General features: G+C 44.1%; 2 non-coding genes and 4 pseudogenes across 2 annotated transcripts; all 6 read left to right on the top strand.

Annotated features, from left to right (window-relative positions):
* Positions 1 to 596: 596 nt before the first annotated feature.
* LOC131738619 (U2 spliceosomal RNA) lies at positions 597 to 752 on the top strand (annotated as a pseudogene).
* Positions 753 to 6,299: 5,547 nt separating this feature from the next.
* Positions 6,300 to 6,479, top strand: LOC131738537 (U2 spliceosomal RNA; annotated as a pseudogene).
* Positions 6,480 to 7,055: 576 nt separating this feature from the next.
* LOC131738569 (U2 spliceosomal RNA) lies at positions 7,056 to 7,147 on the top strand (annotated as a pseudogene).
* A 3,605-nt stretch (positions 7,148 to 10,752) lies between these two features.
* Positions 10,753 to 10,908, top strand: LOC131738629 (U2 spliceosomal RNA; annotated as a pseudogene).
* Positions 10,909 to 11,491: 583 nt separating this feature from the next.
* LOC131738345 (U2 spliceosomal RNA) lies at positions 11,492 to 11,681 on the top strand. The gene has a single exon (XR_009329908.1). It is a non-coding gene; the product is annotated as a U2 spliceosomal RNA (small nuclear RNA).
* Positions 11,682 to 12,259: 578 nt separating this feature from the next.
* LOC131739228 (U2 spliceosomal RNA) lies at positions 12,260 to 12,450 on the top strand. The gene has a single exon (XR_009330395.1). It is a non-coding gene; the product is annotated as a U2 spliceosomal RNA (small nuclear RNA).
* The last annotated feature ends 3,590 nt before the right edge of the window (positions 12,451 to 16,040 follow it).

The following is a 16,040-nucleotide window of genomic DNA, read 5'->3' as shown; positions in this document are numbered from 1 at the left end:
CGGGGCACCGTTAAGCCTTTATTTATTTTGTCATGCCAGCATTCCGCCCTTTTTAGCTGGCATGACCGTTTTTTGAACGGTGCCCTGGTTTTATGTAGTCTCTTTGTTTCAGTTTTATGGATTTTAATTTGATTTATTTTGAATGTTTTATTTGATTTTGTTTTGTTTTGTTTTATGTATCTAAAAGATTTTTAACGTCAACTATTAAAAGTTACATTTTAAGTGTTTTAAAATTTTAGAATTTTAACGCACTGTTTTACACACTGTCCCTTTTCCCCTGTCCCTGTTTTAGTAATATAGTTTTATGTTCACTTTTGATCCTTTTTAGAGAGCACTCCCCGGCCCTCACAAGCACTGTTTTTTTATAGATGGTTCTTTTTTTCCAGTTACTTTTAAAGCAGCACAGGTTTTTTTCATGTTGATTTTAATCTGTGTCTGTTTTAACCATGTACAAAGCACAATTGTCTTGGTGTTTTTAAATGTATTTTAAATGCTTTTAAAACAAAATGTATGTCTGTATGCATGAATGTCATCTTTAAAAGAAATGTAAAATGAATGAAAAAACGAATGGGTGTAAATGGAAAAAAAAATGTAAAATCTCAATAAAAGAGTATTTAATATCTGATACGTCCCCTATCAGGGGACCATATATTAAATTGATTTTTGGAATCGGGAGATGGAACAGGGGCTTGCTCCGTCCACTCCACGCATCGGCCCGGTATTGCAGTACCTCCGGGAACGGTGCACACCTTTCTCTAACGTTGGTCAAAGTCAGATCTGGATCTCTCCTGTGAGCATTTTGTCTACCCCTGCTGGAGGGAGAGTGCCAGTGTTGATGCAAGTTTTCCCGCCGTTTTACTTCTTTTTTTTTTCTTTCTCTCTTTCTTTCTTTCTCTCTTTCTTTCTCTTTCTTTCTTGCTTTCTTGCTTTCTTTTATTCACATGTGGTGATGATGTAGACAGCAGCAGTTTGTTTCCTGGGAGCATGCAGCTAACCAGACAAGTGTGGTGGAACATGTCCCTATGCCAGGACCTTCTTAGCAAGCCAGCCAGCCAGCGAGGCACAGTTGTAGTTACCCAAGGCACCTTGCACAGCATAGCAGCTTGGCATGACTGTTTGTAAGACGCACTCCGCCAGTTTATGTTTTGTTTTTGGTGTTATGTGTGTGTTTTTGCTTTGTTTTCTCCTGCTTAAATTGCACATTTCCCCTCTGGAAGCAGCAGCCCGTTTTTTGGGGGTCTGCTTGTGCTTGGAATTTTGCACCCACCTTTGAATCCCCCTGTGCCGTCCGGGCTGGGGGGCCCCGGGCAAGGGCCAAGTCGCCATTGCTTCTCGGCCTCTTGGCTCAGATCGTTTTCATGTGGCATGACCGCAGAGAGTGATACGAGAGAGTGATACGAGGAGGAGAGGATGGACAAGACATCTGCTATTCGGTCGGCTTCGAGGGCTGGACTACGGAACACAGTTTGTTTGAGATGGAGAGGAGATATGGGAGTGGATTTCCCAGGAAGAATTGAATTTGTGGAGAAGATTTTGATGGCGAGCCTTGGATTCGAAGCTATGGATTTCTTTTGTATCCAGATGAATTCAGCGGCAAGGTTCGTAGATGTTACTTTTCACTCTGAAGATCTTTTTATGACATTTTGGGATAGATACAAAGTGTACTCAATGAAAGCTCCTGTGAAGGATTATGCTGCTGAATCATTATGGAATCGCAATTTCAGAGTTATAACAGTCCACATGTTTAATCCTTATGCATCTGACTGGGATATTTAATCTTTTCTGGGGAAATACTGTGATGTACTAGTGAGTGCAGTTTATCAGAGAGATTTATTGGGAATCTGGAATGGCAAGAGACAATTCAAAGTGCTATTAAGGCAAGACGCCAAGGGTTTCGATGGGTATAGGCACCCTCCGGCAAACTTTTCTATTGGGCCCAACAGAGGCTACTTGTTTTATTCTGGCCAACCGCTATACTGCCGAAAATGCATGTCCTTTGGTCACACAGAAATGCATTGCAATCAAATTCATTGTAGGAACTGCGAGGAGTTGGGACATGAAACAAAGGACTGTCCGTTTGTTAAAAAATGTAATATTTGTGGATCTGATGAGCATCTCTTTAGACAATGCCCACAGAAGAAAAGGTCCTTTGCAGAGGTGATTAGAGAGGACCAAGAAAAGGAACCAGAAAATGAGCAGCAAGATGGGGGAGAGCTAAGGGGTGGTCCCGCTGATGTAAGCGAAGCACAGGAGGAAAATGTGGCTGTGGATAAGGTGATTTCAAGTGGCAGTGGGGTTCAGTCAGAGTTAAGCAGAGTGCCTGGCCAAGAGGAAGCTCGGCAAACTGTTCAAGAGGCTGAGCGGGAGGAGATTGAGGCGAGTAGGGAAATGCTAGAGGAAAAGATGGAGCTGAACCAAGAAACAAGCAAGGAAGGAGGGCTGGATGGATGTGGACAAGAAAAGTGGGAAAAGGAAAAAAGATTCTGGGAATGAGAGGAAGGCAGCTGAACAAAAGCTAGCAAAAGGGAAGAAAGCAAAGGAAGGGGAGGGGATAGAGCATGGAAACAGGTTTGATGGCTTACATAATCTGCCAGATTCAGATACAGAACTGAGGAGTAAATCAACAGAGAGTGGGACTGAGTTAGGTTCTGAACTGAGAAGCTTTTTGTTGTCACCAGCGAGCCCATGTCGGTCGGATTTAGGATTACAAAGCAGTGATTTTAATGTTGAGGAATTTCTGGACAATGCTCAACTCCAACAATTTAATGAGACTACATTGGCTGTACCTATTTTACCTGCAATACAAGAGGAAGGAGTAGGACCTACAAGCCAAGCTTAAATAAAGGGTTTATTTTTAATAATATAAATTATAAATGGCTTCAATTAATTTAATTTCAGTTAATGTTAGGGGCTTGAGGAATAATCAGAAAAGAGCATCTGTGTTAAATTCTTTCAAGTATATTAAGTTTTCAGTTTGTTTTTTGCAAGAAGTACATTTAAAAGATGAAGGGGACATAAAGGGGTTTTCAAGGGAATGGGATCAGGGGGAATCGAGATGGAGTGTGGGGGGTGTGCACTCATCAGGGGTGGGGATTTTGTTTAAGGATAGAGGGTTAGAAGTGAAGGATTCTTTTTCTATGGTGCCAGGGAGGGTACTAGTAGCAGATGTGGATGGGAGGGGACAAAAGTTAAGATTAATTAATGTATATGCTCCTCCAACAAGGAAAGAGCGAAAAGAATTATTTTGGGGTTTGGGGGATGTATTAATGACAAATAGGCATGTAATAGTGGGGGGAGACTTTAATGTCTGTTTAGATGCAGTTCAATCAGAAGATTTTAGTTGCAAGGATTTACGGTTGATTTTGTCTAATTTTAATTTAATAGATTCTTTTAAAAAGTTAAATAAAGGAAAGCCAGGATTTACCTGGAGAAATTCTAGGGGTGCAAAGAGTAGAATTGATTATTTCTTTGTGACCAATGATTTGACTTTAGAACATTTTTCTGTTTTGCCTGTTTGGTTTTCAGATCATGATATGATTTCTTTAGGGGTAATATTAGACGGGCCAGTATTTGGTGTCGGGTATTGGAAATTGAATTGCAAAATTTTAGAAGAGAAAAAGTTTAGGGAACAATTTATTTTATATTTTAATGAGTGGGTGGAATTGAAACCTTATTACAAATCCTGGATTGATTGGTGGGAGGATGTGAAGCAAAAAGTTAAGGTGTTTGCGCAGGGATATTGTAAATCAAAAGCATTTGAGGAAAGGAAAGATATATTGGGTTTACAAAAGAGGTTGGAGGAGATGCGGGTGAAGGATAATAATGGTGGGAATATGGATTGGGAGCAGTATAGTTTGTGTAAGGAGAGGTTAAAGGCGATTTATAGTAACAGAGCTGCTAAATTCATGTTTAGAAGCCAACTAGTCTTTTATGAGACTAATGAAAAATGTTGTCATCAGTTTTTCAAGCCTATGAGGGAGAAACAAAAGAAAAGAATGATTGAGGGATTAAGAGATAAAGATGGAAGGGAGGTATCGGATAATGAGTCTATGGTAGATAGTGCAAGTTATTTTTATGAGGAGTTGTTTTCAGAAAGGAAAATAGATGATAAAGCAGGAGATACATTTTTAAATAATTTGGGATCTAGAGTGCCAGAAGAGAGTAAAATTGAATTGGAGAAGGTTATTGAGTTGAGCGAGTTAACAGCAGCTGTAAATGAGATGAAAAACAATAAAGTGCCGGGGTCAGATGGACTGCCAAGGGAGTTTTATTGGGCTTTCTGGGACATTATTGGTCCAGTGTTTAAAGAGGTAATAAAGGAAGTGTTTGACAGAGGAGAATTGTTAAAATCAATGAAGGAAGGGATTATTTCTTTATTATATAAAAAGGGGGACATTAAGGATTTGAAAAACTGGAGGCCTGTGACCTTATTAAATGTGGATTATAAAATTTTAGCAAAGACAGTAACTAATAGGTTAAGGGGGGTGATGGGTTTCATTGTACATAAAGACCAGACATGTGGGGTAGTGGGAAGATCAGCGCAATGGAATTTGCAATTGACTAGAGATGTAATTTGGTGGGTACAGGACAGGAATATTCCATTAATTTTAGTGAGCCTTGATCAAGAAAAGGCATTTGATAGGGTCAACCACCAGTTTTTATTTAGAATTTTGGAGAGGTTAGGTTTTGGGTGTCATTTAATCAAATGGTTAGGAATAATGTATAAAGATGTAGTGAGTAGAGTCAATGTGAATGGGCACTTGGGGAAGCTAATTAAACAAAGGTCGGGGGTGAGACAGGGGTGTCCGCTATCCCCCTTACTTTATGTATTGTTCATGGAACCTTACGCTGCAGCACTGAGGGCAGATAAGGGGGTGAAGGGGTTAATTATTCCAGGGAGTGGGGGTGTGGAATTAAAAATTGCACAGTATGCAGATGACACAAGTTTATATTTAGAGTCTGATAATGATATAAGGAGAGCATTTCAGTTAATGGACTTGTTTTCTTTAGCATCGGGTTCAAAGTTAAACTTGAGTAAAACAAATGTCATGTTCTTGGGAGCTTGGGAAAACAGGAAGGAAACACCTTTGGGGTTGAACATAGTTTCAGATGGGATTAAAATATTAGGGGTTAATTTCTATCAAAGGGGTAGTGATTTAAAGAATTGGGCAGACAAAATTGTTAAAATGAATAAAAAGTTAAATATGTGGAAAGCAAGGAAACTGACCTATATGGGGAAGGTGTTGGTTCTAAAAACAGACGTGTTACCTTCTCTGTTGTACCTGGCGTATGTATATCCGTTGCCTCCAAGATATCGGAGAAGTGTTATTCGTATGATTTTTGAGTTTATGTGGGGAGGGAAATATGAGTACATCAAGAGAGGGGAGATGTATAAGGCTGTGGAGAAAGGAGGGAGGGATGTTCCTCACATTCCAGTGAAATTAGATTGTTTATTTGTGGCAAATTTATGTAAAGCTTTGCAGGGTGAATTTAAACATAATTTTCAGTTTTTTGTTAGATTATGGTTTTCATTTACAATGAGACATTTTGTTAAAATAAATAACATGGGACCAAGAGCGGAGCAATTACCAGGACATTATCAACATGCGGTGAAGTGGCTGAAGCAGAATCCAGTCTGTAAAGAGGTAGAGATCTGCACAGAGCATAAAGAACTGTATAAAGAATCGGTGAAAGTATTTTATAATAATGAATACAGTTCAGTGGCCCCTGAGACTTGGGGAAATATTCAGCCAAAGGGGCTAGATAATAACCTAAAAGATTTAAATTGGATGATGCTTCATAAAAGGATGGCTGTAAGGGAGGTGTTATTCAGACATAAACTGACCAGAAATGCTTTTTGTCCTAGGGGAACATGTTTTGTGGAAGAAACACAGGAACATGTGTTTTGGGAATGTCCATTTGCAGCAACAGTATGGAATAAAACTAGAGTGATCATAGACAAGGTGGTACCAGGAACAAAGCTGTCATACGATGTAATATTGAAAGGGTTTGTAAAGAGTGCCACAAAAACAAAACAACAATGGCTGTTATGGTTAATTCTCAGTTTAATTAAGTTTGAATTATGGGAATGTAGAAATAAACTGATTAAAAATAACAGAGATAAAAGGGGAGGTAATAATTGAAAGAGTGTGTAGTGACATAAGGGGTAGAGTTAAAAGGGATGTGTTGAAATGGGGGTATAATTCAGCAAGAGAAAGGTGGAAGGGTTTGTTTATATTGTAATTATTGATGTATGTGACTATATATTTGGAAAATTGTTTGTATAATAAATTTGTGGAATTTTTCTAATAAAAAAAAAAAAAAAAAATCTGTTCTTATCAGTTTAATATCTGATACGTCCCCTATCAGGGGACCATATATTAAATTGATTTTTGGAATCGGGAGATGGAACAGGGGCTTGCTCCGTCCACTCCACGCATCGGCCGTATTGCAGTACCTCCGGGAACGGTGCACACCTTTCTCTAACGTTGGTCAAAGTCAGATCTGGATCTCTCCTGTGAGCATTTTGTCTACCCCTGCTGGAGGGAGAGTGCCAGTGTTGATGCAAGTTTTCCCGCCGTTTTACTTCTTTTTTTTTCTTTCTCTCTTTCTTTCTTTCTCTCTTTCTTTCTCTTTCTTTCTTGCTTTCTTTCTTTCTTTTATTCACATGTGGTGATGATGTAGAAAGCAGCAGTTTGTTTCCTGGGAGCATGCAGCTAACCAGACAAGTGTGGTGGAACATGTCCCTATGCCAGGACCTTCTTAGCAAGCCAGCCAGCCAGCGAGGCACAGTTGTAGTTACCCAAGGCACCTTGCACAGCATAGCAGCTTGGCATGACTATTTGTAAGATGCACTCCGCCAGTTTATGTTTTGTTTTTGGTGTTATGTGTGTGTTTTTGCTTTGTTTTGTTTTCTCCTGCTTAAATTGCACATTTCCCCTCTGGAAGCAGCAGCCCGTTTTTTGGGGATCTGCTTGTGCTTGGAATTTTGCACCCACCTTTGAATCCCCCTGTGCCGTCCGGGCTGGGGGGCCCGGGGCAAGGGCCAAGTCGCCATCGCTTCTCGGCCTTTTGGCTAAGATCAAGTGTAGTATCTGTTCTTATCAGTTTAATATCTGATACCCGTCATCGTGTCAGGTGACTTCAATTGTGCTCTGAGGGACGTAGACCGGAGCAGGCCACGCAACGACCGCTCTAGTAGAGTTTTGTCCTCCGTAATATTTGATTTCTCCCTGTGTGATGCAGGTAAGGACCTGGTGCCTCCCTTTACCTGGGTGAGCTCATCTGGGACCTCCTTCTCCCGTATAGATCTCGTCCTGCATACCAGCTCCCTTACGAAGACGGCAGTAGACACCCAGGCCGTCTTCTTCTCTGACCATAGGCTCCTGCAGGTAACATTGCAGGTCCCTCAGACCTCCCAGATGGGGTCAGGGGTCTGGAAATTAAACACCTCCTTACTCGATGACCCCTCCATAGCTGCAGCCTATAAGAGCAGGCTTGTTGAGTGGACCACTTTGCGTGACCTATTCAACTCCCCTATAGAGTGGTGGGAGATGGTCAAAATCAGAACTAAGGGTTATTTCATAGCAGCAGGCAAGAGGAAAGCAAAAGAAAGGAGGGCCAAATATAAACACCTGAATGCTGCCCTCCAGCGTCTGAGCCTGCTTCAGCTTCGGGGGTTCCCTGTAAGCGACGAGATAGCCCAGACCAAGCTAGATCTTTCAGTGCTTTGTAGGGAGGAACAACGAAAGGTCATGCACAATGCAAAAGTGCAAAAAATGGAGGAAGACGAAAAGTGTACTCGCTTCTTCTTCCAGAAAACGAGGGAGAAGCGGCACTTGATGTCCTCCATGCTCAACAGTAGGGGGAGGATAGTAGAGGATAGTGAGGGAGTGAAAAAAGTGGTAGAGAACTTCTATAGGGACCTGTATAACATCAAAGCTACAGATGACACCCTGATAGAGTGGTTCCTGAGCCAGTTGGAGCCTGACTCAGTGCGGGACGAGGAGGAGGAGGAGAAGGACCCAGAACTCACGCTGGAGGAGCTCACCCAGGCGGTTAAGACCATGAACACCGGTAAGACGCCAGGTCCAGATGGCATCCCGGGTGAGTATTACCATCTTTTTTGGGACACGCTAAAAGTCCACTTAGCGGAGGTCTACAGAGCGGTCTACAGGGAGAAGCGGTTGGGCCCTTCTATGCGGGAGAGTGTAATTACTCTCCTTCATAAGAAAGGGGAAGTTAAAGATCTACGGAATTGGCGCCCAATCAGCCTCCTTTGCGTGGATTACAAGATACTAGCCAAAGCTCTGATGCTCCGGCTACAAGTACACCTCCCTTTGGTCATTGGCCCCGACCAGGCTTGTGGCGTCCCAGGGAGGTCCATCACGGATATTTTAATGTTAACAAGGGACATTCTGGCTTATTCTAGAGAACGGAACCATCCCCTCTGCCTGTTCAACCTTGACCAGGAGAAGGCGTTCGATAGGGTAAGCCATGAATATATGTACAAAGTGATGGACCAGATGAAATTCGCTCCTGGACTTAGGGGGTGGGTTAAAACCATATATACAAACATTAGTACCCGAGTCTTGGTGAACAGGCACCTGACTGGTAAAATATCTATCCAGTCAGGGGTCAGACAGGGTTGCCCACTATCCCCACTGCTATATGTCGTGTGCATTGAACCCCTCCTGCAGGCAATTCATAGGGATACCAATATAACTGGTTTCCAGCTGCCTGGATCCAACGGGGTCCAGGTCAAAACAACAGCATATATGGACGATGTGTCACTCATTTGCACCAACACATCGTCGGTACCTCGGATTAGTAATATCCTTGAGAAGTACTGCACGGCGACCGGGGCAGTGATTAATAAGTCCAAGAGCGAAGTCTACGTGTCTAAAAATTGGCAGGTAGATAGGGAACTGTCGGACATGTACCCTGTCAAAAAGGACAAAATCAAGATTCTGGGCCTCATTTTCGAGAACAATAGCTCGGGGGCCCAGAGCTGGATGGCGGCCATTAACCAGGTCCGTAAAAAGATTGGCGGATGGAGCACAAGATCCTTAACAATGACGGGTAGAGTATTAATAACTAAGTCTATACTGTTCCCCATCCTCTCTTATGTAGGAAAAATCTTTCCCCCAGACAGGACCACCAAAAAAGTGGTGGACCGCATTATCCACCGCTTTATCTGGGGCAGCAAGATGGAGAGGGTAAAGCGAGCCACCCTGAGTAAAGCCGACAAGAAGGGAGGTAAGGGGGTCCCGGACGTTGTGCAGCTCACCCGAGTGCAGGGGCTCACGCAAACTATCAAGAACATCCAGGCCCTGGACAGGAAGGTATGTTACATGAATCGTTTCTATTTTGCCACCTGTCTCAGGGCCTTGGGCCTCTGCACTATTGATAACACTGTGCCGTACTCCTGGGACCCCCCATTGTATTATAGAACCTTAAGGGACACTATATATAAATTGGGCTTAGATAAAGCAAAATTGGCCTCCTGGGAATACAAGGCTGTAACTAAATATCTTGCCGGTTCCCAGGAAATTGAAAAAGTAGCTACTTTCTCCCTCACCCAAAGCCAAAAAATCTGGGAGAATGTGTCTCACAGCTGCCTCAGTAATGTCCAGAAGGATATAGCATGGAACACCGTCCACAGTGCACTCCCCACTCGAGCGTTCATGTTCAGGAGGGGACTAGCCCAAGTAGAAACATGCCCCTATGCAAAGTGCCGCAAGAGAGAAACACCAGCCCATATCTTCTGGGAGTGTGATGTGGCTGGCAGTGTCTGGCTCTCTGTCTCTGTCTTCCTAAACAGGTTTGCTGACACGGCCAAGATGACCGCTGAGACTGTGCTCTATGGGCCTGCGGGAGGAATCACTACCAGCACAGCTAAGTGTGTTTGGCGTGTCATCAATGTTGTCAAGCAGATCCTGTGGGAAGGCCGTAACGTCTGTGTCTATCACAAGCAGGAGCTAGACACTATCACCACGACCAGGGCACAAACTCTTATCAAGGACTTTGTAATTCTGGACATCTGGACCCTCGGGAAGGACAAGGCCTGCGTGGAGTGGAGGATCGCCGGACTTCAGGACGTGAAGATGGAATAAAGGAAAAAACTGGAACCGCTAGCTCCTAGGAGCGGGACTACGGGGCACCGCTAAGCCTTTTATTTATGTTGTCATGCCAGCATTCCGCCCTTTTTAGCTGGCATGACCGTTTTTGAACGGTGCCCTGGTTTTTATGTAGTCTTTTTGTTTCAGTTTTATGGACTTTTATTTGATTTACTTTGAATGTTTTATTTGATTTTTTTTTGTTTTGTTTTATGTATCTAAAAGATTTTTAATGTTAACTATTAAAAGTTACATTTTAAGTGTTTTAAAATTTTAGAATTTTAACCCACTGTTTTACACACTGTCCCTTTTCCCCTGTCCCTGTTTTAGTAATATAGTTTTATGTTCACTTTTGATCCTTTTTAGAGAGCACTCCCCGGCCCTCACAAGCACTGTTTTTTTATAGATGGTTCTTTTTTTCCAGTCACTTTTAAAACAGCACAGGTTTTTTTCATGTTGATTTTAATCTGTGTCTGTTTTAACCATGTACAAAGCACAATTGTCTTGGTGTTTTTAAATGTATTTTAAATGCTTTTAAAACAAAATGTATGTCTGTATGCATGAATGTCATCTTTAAAAGAAATGTAAAATGAATGAAAAAACGAATGGGTGTAAATGGAAAAAAAAATGTAAAATCTCAATAAAAGAGTATTTAATATCTGATACGTCCCCTATCAGGGGACCATATATTAAATTGATTTTTGGAATCGGGAGATGGAACAGGGGCTTGCTCCGTCCACTCCACGCATCGGCCCGGTATTGCAGTACCTCCGGGAACGGTGCACACCTTTCTCTAACGTTGGTCAAAGTCAGATCTGGATCTCTCCTGTGAGCATTTTGTCTACCCCTGCTGGAGGGAGAGTGCCAGTGTTGATGCAAGTTTTCCCGCCGTTTTACTTCTTTTTTTTTTCTTTCTCTCTTTCTTTCTTTCTTGCTGTCTTTCTTTCTCTCTTTCTTTCTTGCTGTCTTTCTTTCTTTTATTCACATGTGGTGATGATGTAGACAGCAGCAGTTTGTTTCCTGGGAGCATGCAGCTAACCAGACAAGTGTGGTGGAACATGTCCCTATGCCAGGACCTTCTTAGCAAGCCAGCCAGCCAGCGAGGCACAGTTGTAGTTACCCAAGGCACCTTGCACAGCATAGCAGCTTGGCATGACTATTTGTAAGACGCACTCCGCCAGTTTATGTTTTGTTTTTGGTGTTATGTGTGTGTTTTTGCTTTGTTTTGTTTTCTCCTGCTTAAATTGCACATTTCCCCTCTGGAAGCAGCAGCCCGTTTTTTGGGGGTCTGCTTGTGCTTGGAATTTTGCACCCACCTTTGAATCCCCCTGTGCCGTCCGGGCTGGGGGGCCCCGGGCAAGGGCCAAGTCGCCATCGCTTCTCGGCCTTTTGGCTAAGATCAAGTGTAGTATCTGTTCTTATCAGTTTAATATCTGATATGTCCCCTATCAGGGGACCATATATTAAATTGATTTTTGGAATCGGGAGATGGAACAGGGGTTTGCTAGTCCACTCCACGCATCGGCCCGGTATTGCAGTACCTCCGGGAACGGTGCACACCTTTCTCTAACGTTGGTCAAAGTCAGATCTCGATCTCTCCTGTGAGCATTTTGTCTACCCCTGCTGGAGGGAGAGTGCCAGTGTTGATGCAAGTTTTCCCGCCGTTTTACTTCTTTTTTTTTTCTTTCTCTCTTTCTTTCTTTCTCTCTTTCTTTCTCTTTCTTTCTTGCTTTCTTTCTTTCTTTTATTCACATGTGGTGATGATGTAGACAGCAGCAGTTTGTTTCCTGGGAGCATGCAGCTAACCAGACAAGTGTGGTGGAACATGTCCCTATGCCAGGACCTTCTTAGCAAGCCAGCCAGCCAGCGAGGCACAGTTGTAGTTACCCAAGGCACCTTGCACAGCATAGCAGCTTGGCATGACTATTTGTAAGACGCACTCCGCCAGTTTATGTTTTGTTTTTGGTGTTATGTGTGTGTTTTTGCTTTGTTTTGTTTTCTCCTGCTTAAATTGCACATTTCCCCTCTGGAAGCAGCAGCCCATTTTTTGGGGGTCTGCTTGTGCTTGGAATTTTGCACCCACCTTTTGAATCCCCCTGTGCCGTGCGGGCTGGGGGGCCCCGGGCAAGGGCCAAGTCGCCATTGCTTCTCGGCCTTTTGGCTAAGATCAAGTGTAGTATCTGTTCTTATCAGTTTAATATCTGATACGTCCCCTATCAGGGGACCATATATTAAATTGATTTTTGGAATCGGGAGATGGAACAGGGGCTTGCTCCGTCCACTCCACGCATCGGCCCGGTATTGCAGTACCTCCGGGAACGGTGCACACCTTTCTCTAACGTTGGTCAAAGTCAGATCTGGATCTCTCCTGTGAGCATTTTGTCTACCCCTGCTGGAGGGAGAGTGCCAGTGTTGATGCAAGTTTTCCCGCCGTTTTACTTCTTTTTTTTTCTTTCTCTCTTTCTTTCTTTCTCTCTTTCTCTCTTTCTTTCTCTCTTTCTTTCTCTCTTTCTTTCTCTCTTTCTTTCTTGCTGTCTTTCTTTCTTTTATTCACATGTGGTGATGATGTAGACAGCAGCAGTTTGTTTCCTGGGAGCATGCAGCTAACCAGACAAGTGTGGTGGAACATGTCCCTATGCCAGGTCCTTAGCCAGCCAGCCAGCCAGCCAGCCAGCGAGGCACAGTTGTAGTTACACAAGGCACCTTGCACAGCATAGCAGCTTGGCATGACTATTTGTAAGACGCACTCCGCCAGTTTATGTTTTGTTTTTGGTGTTATGTGTGTGTTTTTGCTTTGTTTTGTTTTCTCCTGCTTAAATTGCACATTTCCCCTCTGGAAGCAGCAGCCCGTTTTTTGGGGGTCTGCTTGTGCTTGAAATTTTGCACCCACCTTTGAATCCCCCTGTGCCGTTCGGGCTGGGGGGCCCCGGGCAAGGGCCAAGTCGCCATCGCTTCTCGGCCTTTTGGCTAAGATCAAGTGTGTGGCTTGACCGCAGCTCGATTTGGAAGCGATAGGTAAGGTAAGGTAAGGTACGGTACGGTACGGTACGGTACGGGTACGGTAACGGTAACGGTAACGGTAACGGTAAACGGTGGCAATATTGGTTGCTGGTAGCTGAGGTGGTGGACGAAGGAGGGAAGACCAGGAGCCAGTTTTGCTTAGCAGGTAAGGGGGACCCTTTGAGGGCACCTTATCTGCTTTCTAGTTAAGTATTTTCTTTTGCCTTTTTGGGTGTTTTTTACAATATTTCTATTGCTTCTTAATTTTTTGGAATGGTGGGTCCAAGGGTTGGGGGACGCCGTTTAAATTGTGTTAGGTTCTCTATAAATGAGTCGACAGGGGGAGGAGAAGTTGTTTTTGAATAGGCTTGAGTTTTCCAGAGGGGTTGTACAGAAGGTGTTGGGGTTTAGGCCTATTGATTTAAACTGTATTATTACGACAGGGAAAGGAGGCCAATGGGATGTAAGTTTTATGTCTGAAGCGGGTATGATGGAGTGTGTGAGCAGGTTTCATAACCTAAGGGGACATGATCTGATTAAGAAGTTGAGTTTGGAGAAACTGACAAATAATGCACGAAGGGTTGTGATTGTGAGAATGGGCTCAGAGATGGTGAAGGGACAGGACGTGTGCACTTGGTTGAGGAGGTATTGCCATGTGAAGGGATGATGATGGGGTGTGGACTGGGGCATGGAGGGTGGTGTGTGAGCTGTGGAGAGGCTTAGGGACATATGATGGGTTTCTGCACATACCTTCTGACATTGCACTTGGTGCTGACAGGGGGTATGTGCATTACTTCGGCCAGCCTAAGGTGTGTCGGAAGTGTGGAGGTGTGGGGCACTTAGCGGTGGTGTGTAAGAGAGTGGTGTGTAATGTGTGTAAAGAGGAGGGGCACATGGCTAGGGAATGTGAAGTTCAGAGGAAGTGTAATCTGTGTGGGAGTGAGACACACTTTTTCATGAATTGTCCTAGATCCTTTGCCAATAGGGCTAAGAGGTATGAGGAGGGAGAAGAGAGTGAGGAGGAGAAGGAGGAGGAGGAGGGTGAGGGGAGGCAGAAAGGGGGAAGTGAGCAGCAGGAGAAGGGGGGTGAGAGGGAGGAGAATAGAGGAGAGGTGAGGGAGGAGGGGAGGGAGGGGGAGGCACAGGGGGAGGGGGGAAGTGATCAGCAGGGATCTGTTCTGGAGGAAGATTTGATGGTGTCCCCATCAGAGGAGGAGAGTGAGGACCCAGGGGAGGGGTCCAGTGGAAGGAGCAGGGAGGAGGTGTATAGGGGGAGTGGGGTGGTAAGCTCTGTGGAGGATGATGGAGGGGGCGGTATTCCGTGTGCAAAGCGGGAGCGGGATGAGGCTAGTGTTGAGGGAACAGGACGGGAGGAGGAGGAGGATGGTAACTCAGAGGATATGGATCAAGAGTGGACTCCAGGGAAAAGGAAGTTACATAGTGAGGAGGGGGATGGGTTTGTGAGGGTGGAGGGGAGGAAGAAGGGGAAGAAGAAAAAGAAGCAGGGAAGTGGGGGAATAGGACAGGAGTTTTTTTCATCCCCCAGTTCAATCGTTTCCTCTAGGGGTGACTATAGAGGAGATGGTGGTGCGGAGAAGAATGGGGGAGAGCCGTTCCTGGATCTGGAGGGGGTCGTAGTGTTTTCCTCGGGTGAGGTAAGTATGAGGGAGGAATTTGTGGTAACTGGCCAGGAGGGGGAGGGGGAGGAGCCCCTTTTAAAAATATCCTGATGCAGGATTCTGTATGTGTATGGCTGTTAGCTTGTTTTGCAATGGCTCTGAGTGTGGTTACTATAAATGTTAGGAGTATTAAAAGTCGTGATAGGTGTACGTTGGTGTTGTCATATTTGAGTGGGATACAGTGTGATAGTTTGTGTTTGCAAGAGTGTGGTATCCCTGGGTTGGAGGACTATAGTACTTATGAGGGGAGGTGGGGTTATGGGCCATCTGTGTGGTCCGGATCAAATGAAAATAAATCAGATGGGGTAGCAATTTTGATTAAAAATAAGGGGGTTATGATTAAAGATCATAGAGTGATTGAAAAAGGTAGGGTGCTGGAGGTGGAGGGGGAATATTTTGGGAAAAGTTTTAGCTTAATTAATGTGTATGCTCCGCCAGAGGTGGAGGGGAGGGCTAGTTTATTTGAAGATTTAAGGGTTAAATTAGTGAGGAGCAGGCCGGTTATTGTAGCAGGGGATTTTAATTGTGGGTTAACAATGGAGGATAGGTGAGAGATAAAGAAGGGGTTCAAGCTGGATAAATCTTGTAAAATGCTAAAAGAAATAGTGGAGGACTTTCGACTAGTGGACTGTTTTAAAGTGAACAATGTGGGGGAAAGAGGTTTCACTTGGGTGAAAGGGGATGGAACCCAGGCGTCCAGGATTGATTTTGTGTTTGTCTCACAGAGGGTGGAGTGCGAGGAGTGTGTGCTGGTGCCAATGTTTTTCTCTGACCACTGTGCGCTGAAAGCTGCTTTTGACCTTACAGGTTGTGTGGATGTAGGGAGGGGTGTGTGGAAGTTAAATTGCGAGTTGTTGGAGGATGATTGGGTGTGTGAGGTATTTAGAGAGCGGTATGGCCAGTGGTTGTCCTTAAAGGACCTTTGTGGGTCCCAGGCAGAGTGGTGGGATCTGGTGAAGGAGAAAACGAAACATTTCTTTATTTGGGCGGGGAGGAGGAAGGCAGAGAGGGAGAGAAGGCAGGAGAAGGTTTTGTTCAAGGAGCTGGAGAGTTTAACTAAATTGTACAATGCAGGGCTGGACTTTAGTGAAGAGATCAGGGAAGTGAAAAAGAGACTGAAGGGGGTGGTAGAGAGGAGGGTGAAGGGGCTCTTATTTAAAAGCAGAGAGAAGCATTTAGAGGAAAATGAAAAGTGTAGTCGGTATTTTTTTAAAAAGGTGCTGGATGGGAGGAAATTTATAGA

This window comes from Acipenser ruthenus, chromosome 10 (genome assembly GCF_902713425.1).
Source record: "Acipenser ruthenus chromosome 10, fAciRut3.2 maternal haplotype, whole genome shotgun sequence".
Taxonomy (NCBI): Eukaryota; Metazoa; Chordata; class Actinopteri; order Acipenseriformes; family Acipenseridae; genus Acipenser; species Acipenser ruthenus.
The sequence above is the reverse complement of the archived record's forward strand: the minus strand, read 5'-3'. Positions and strand labels throughout refer to the sequence as shown.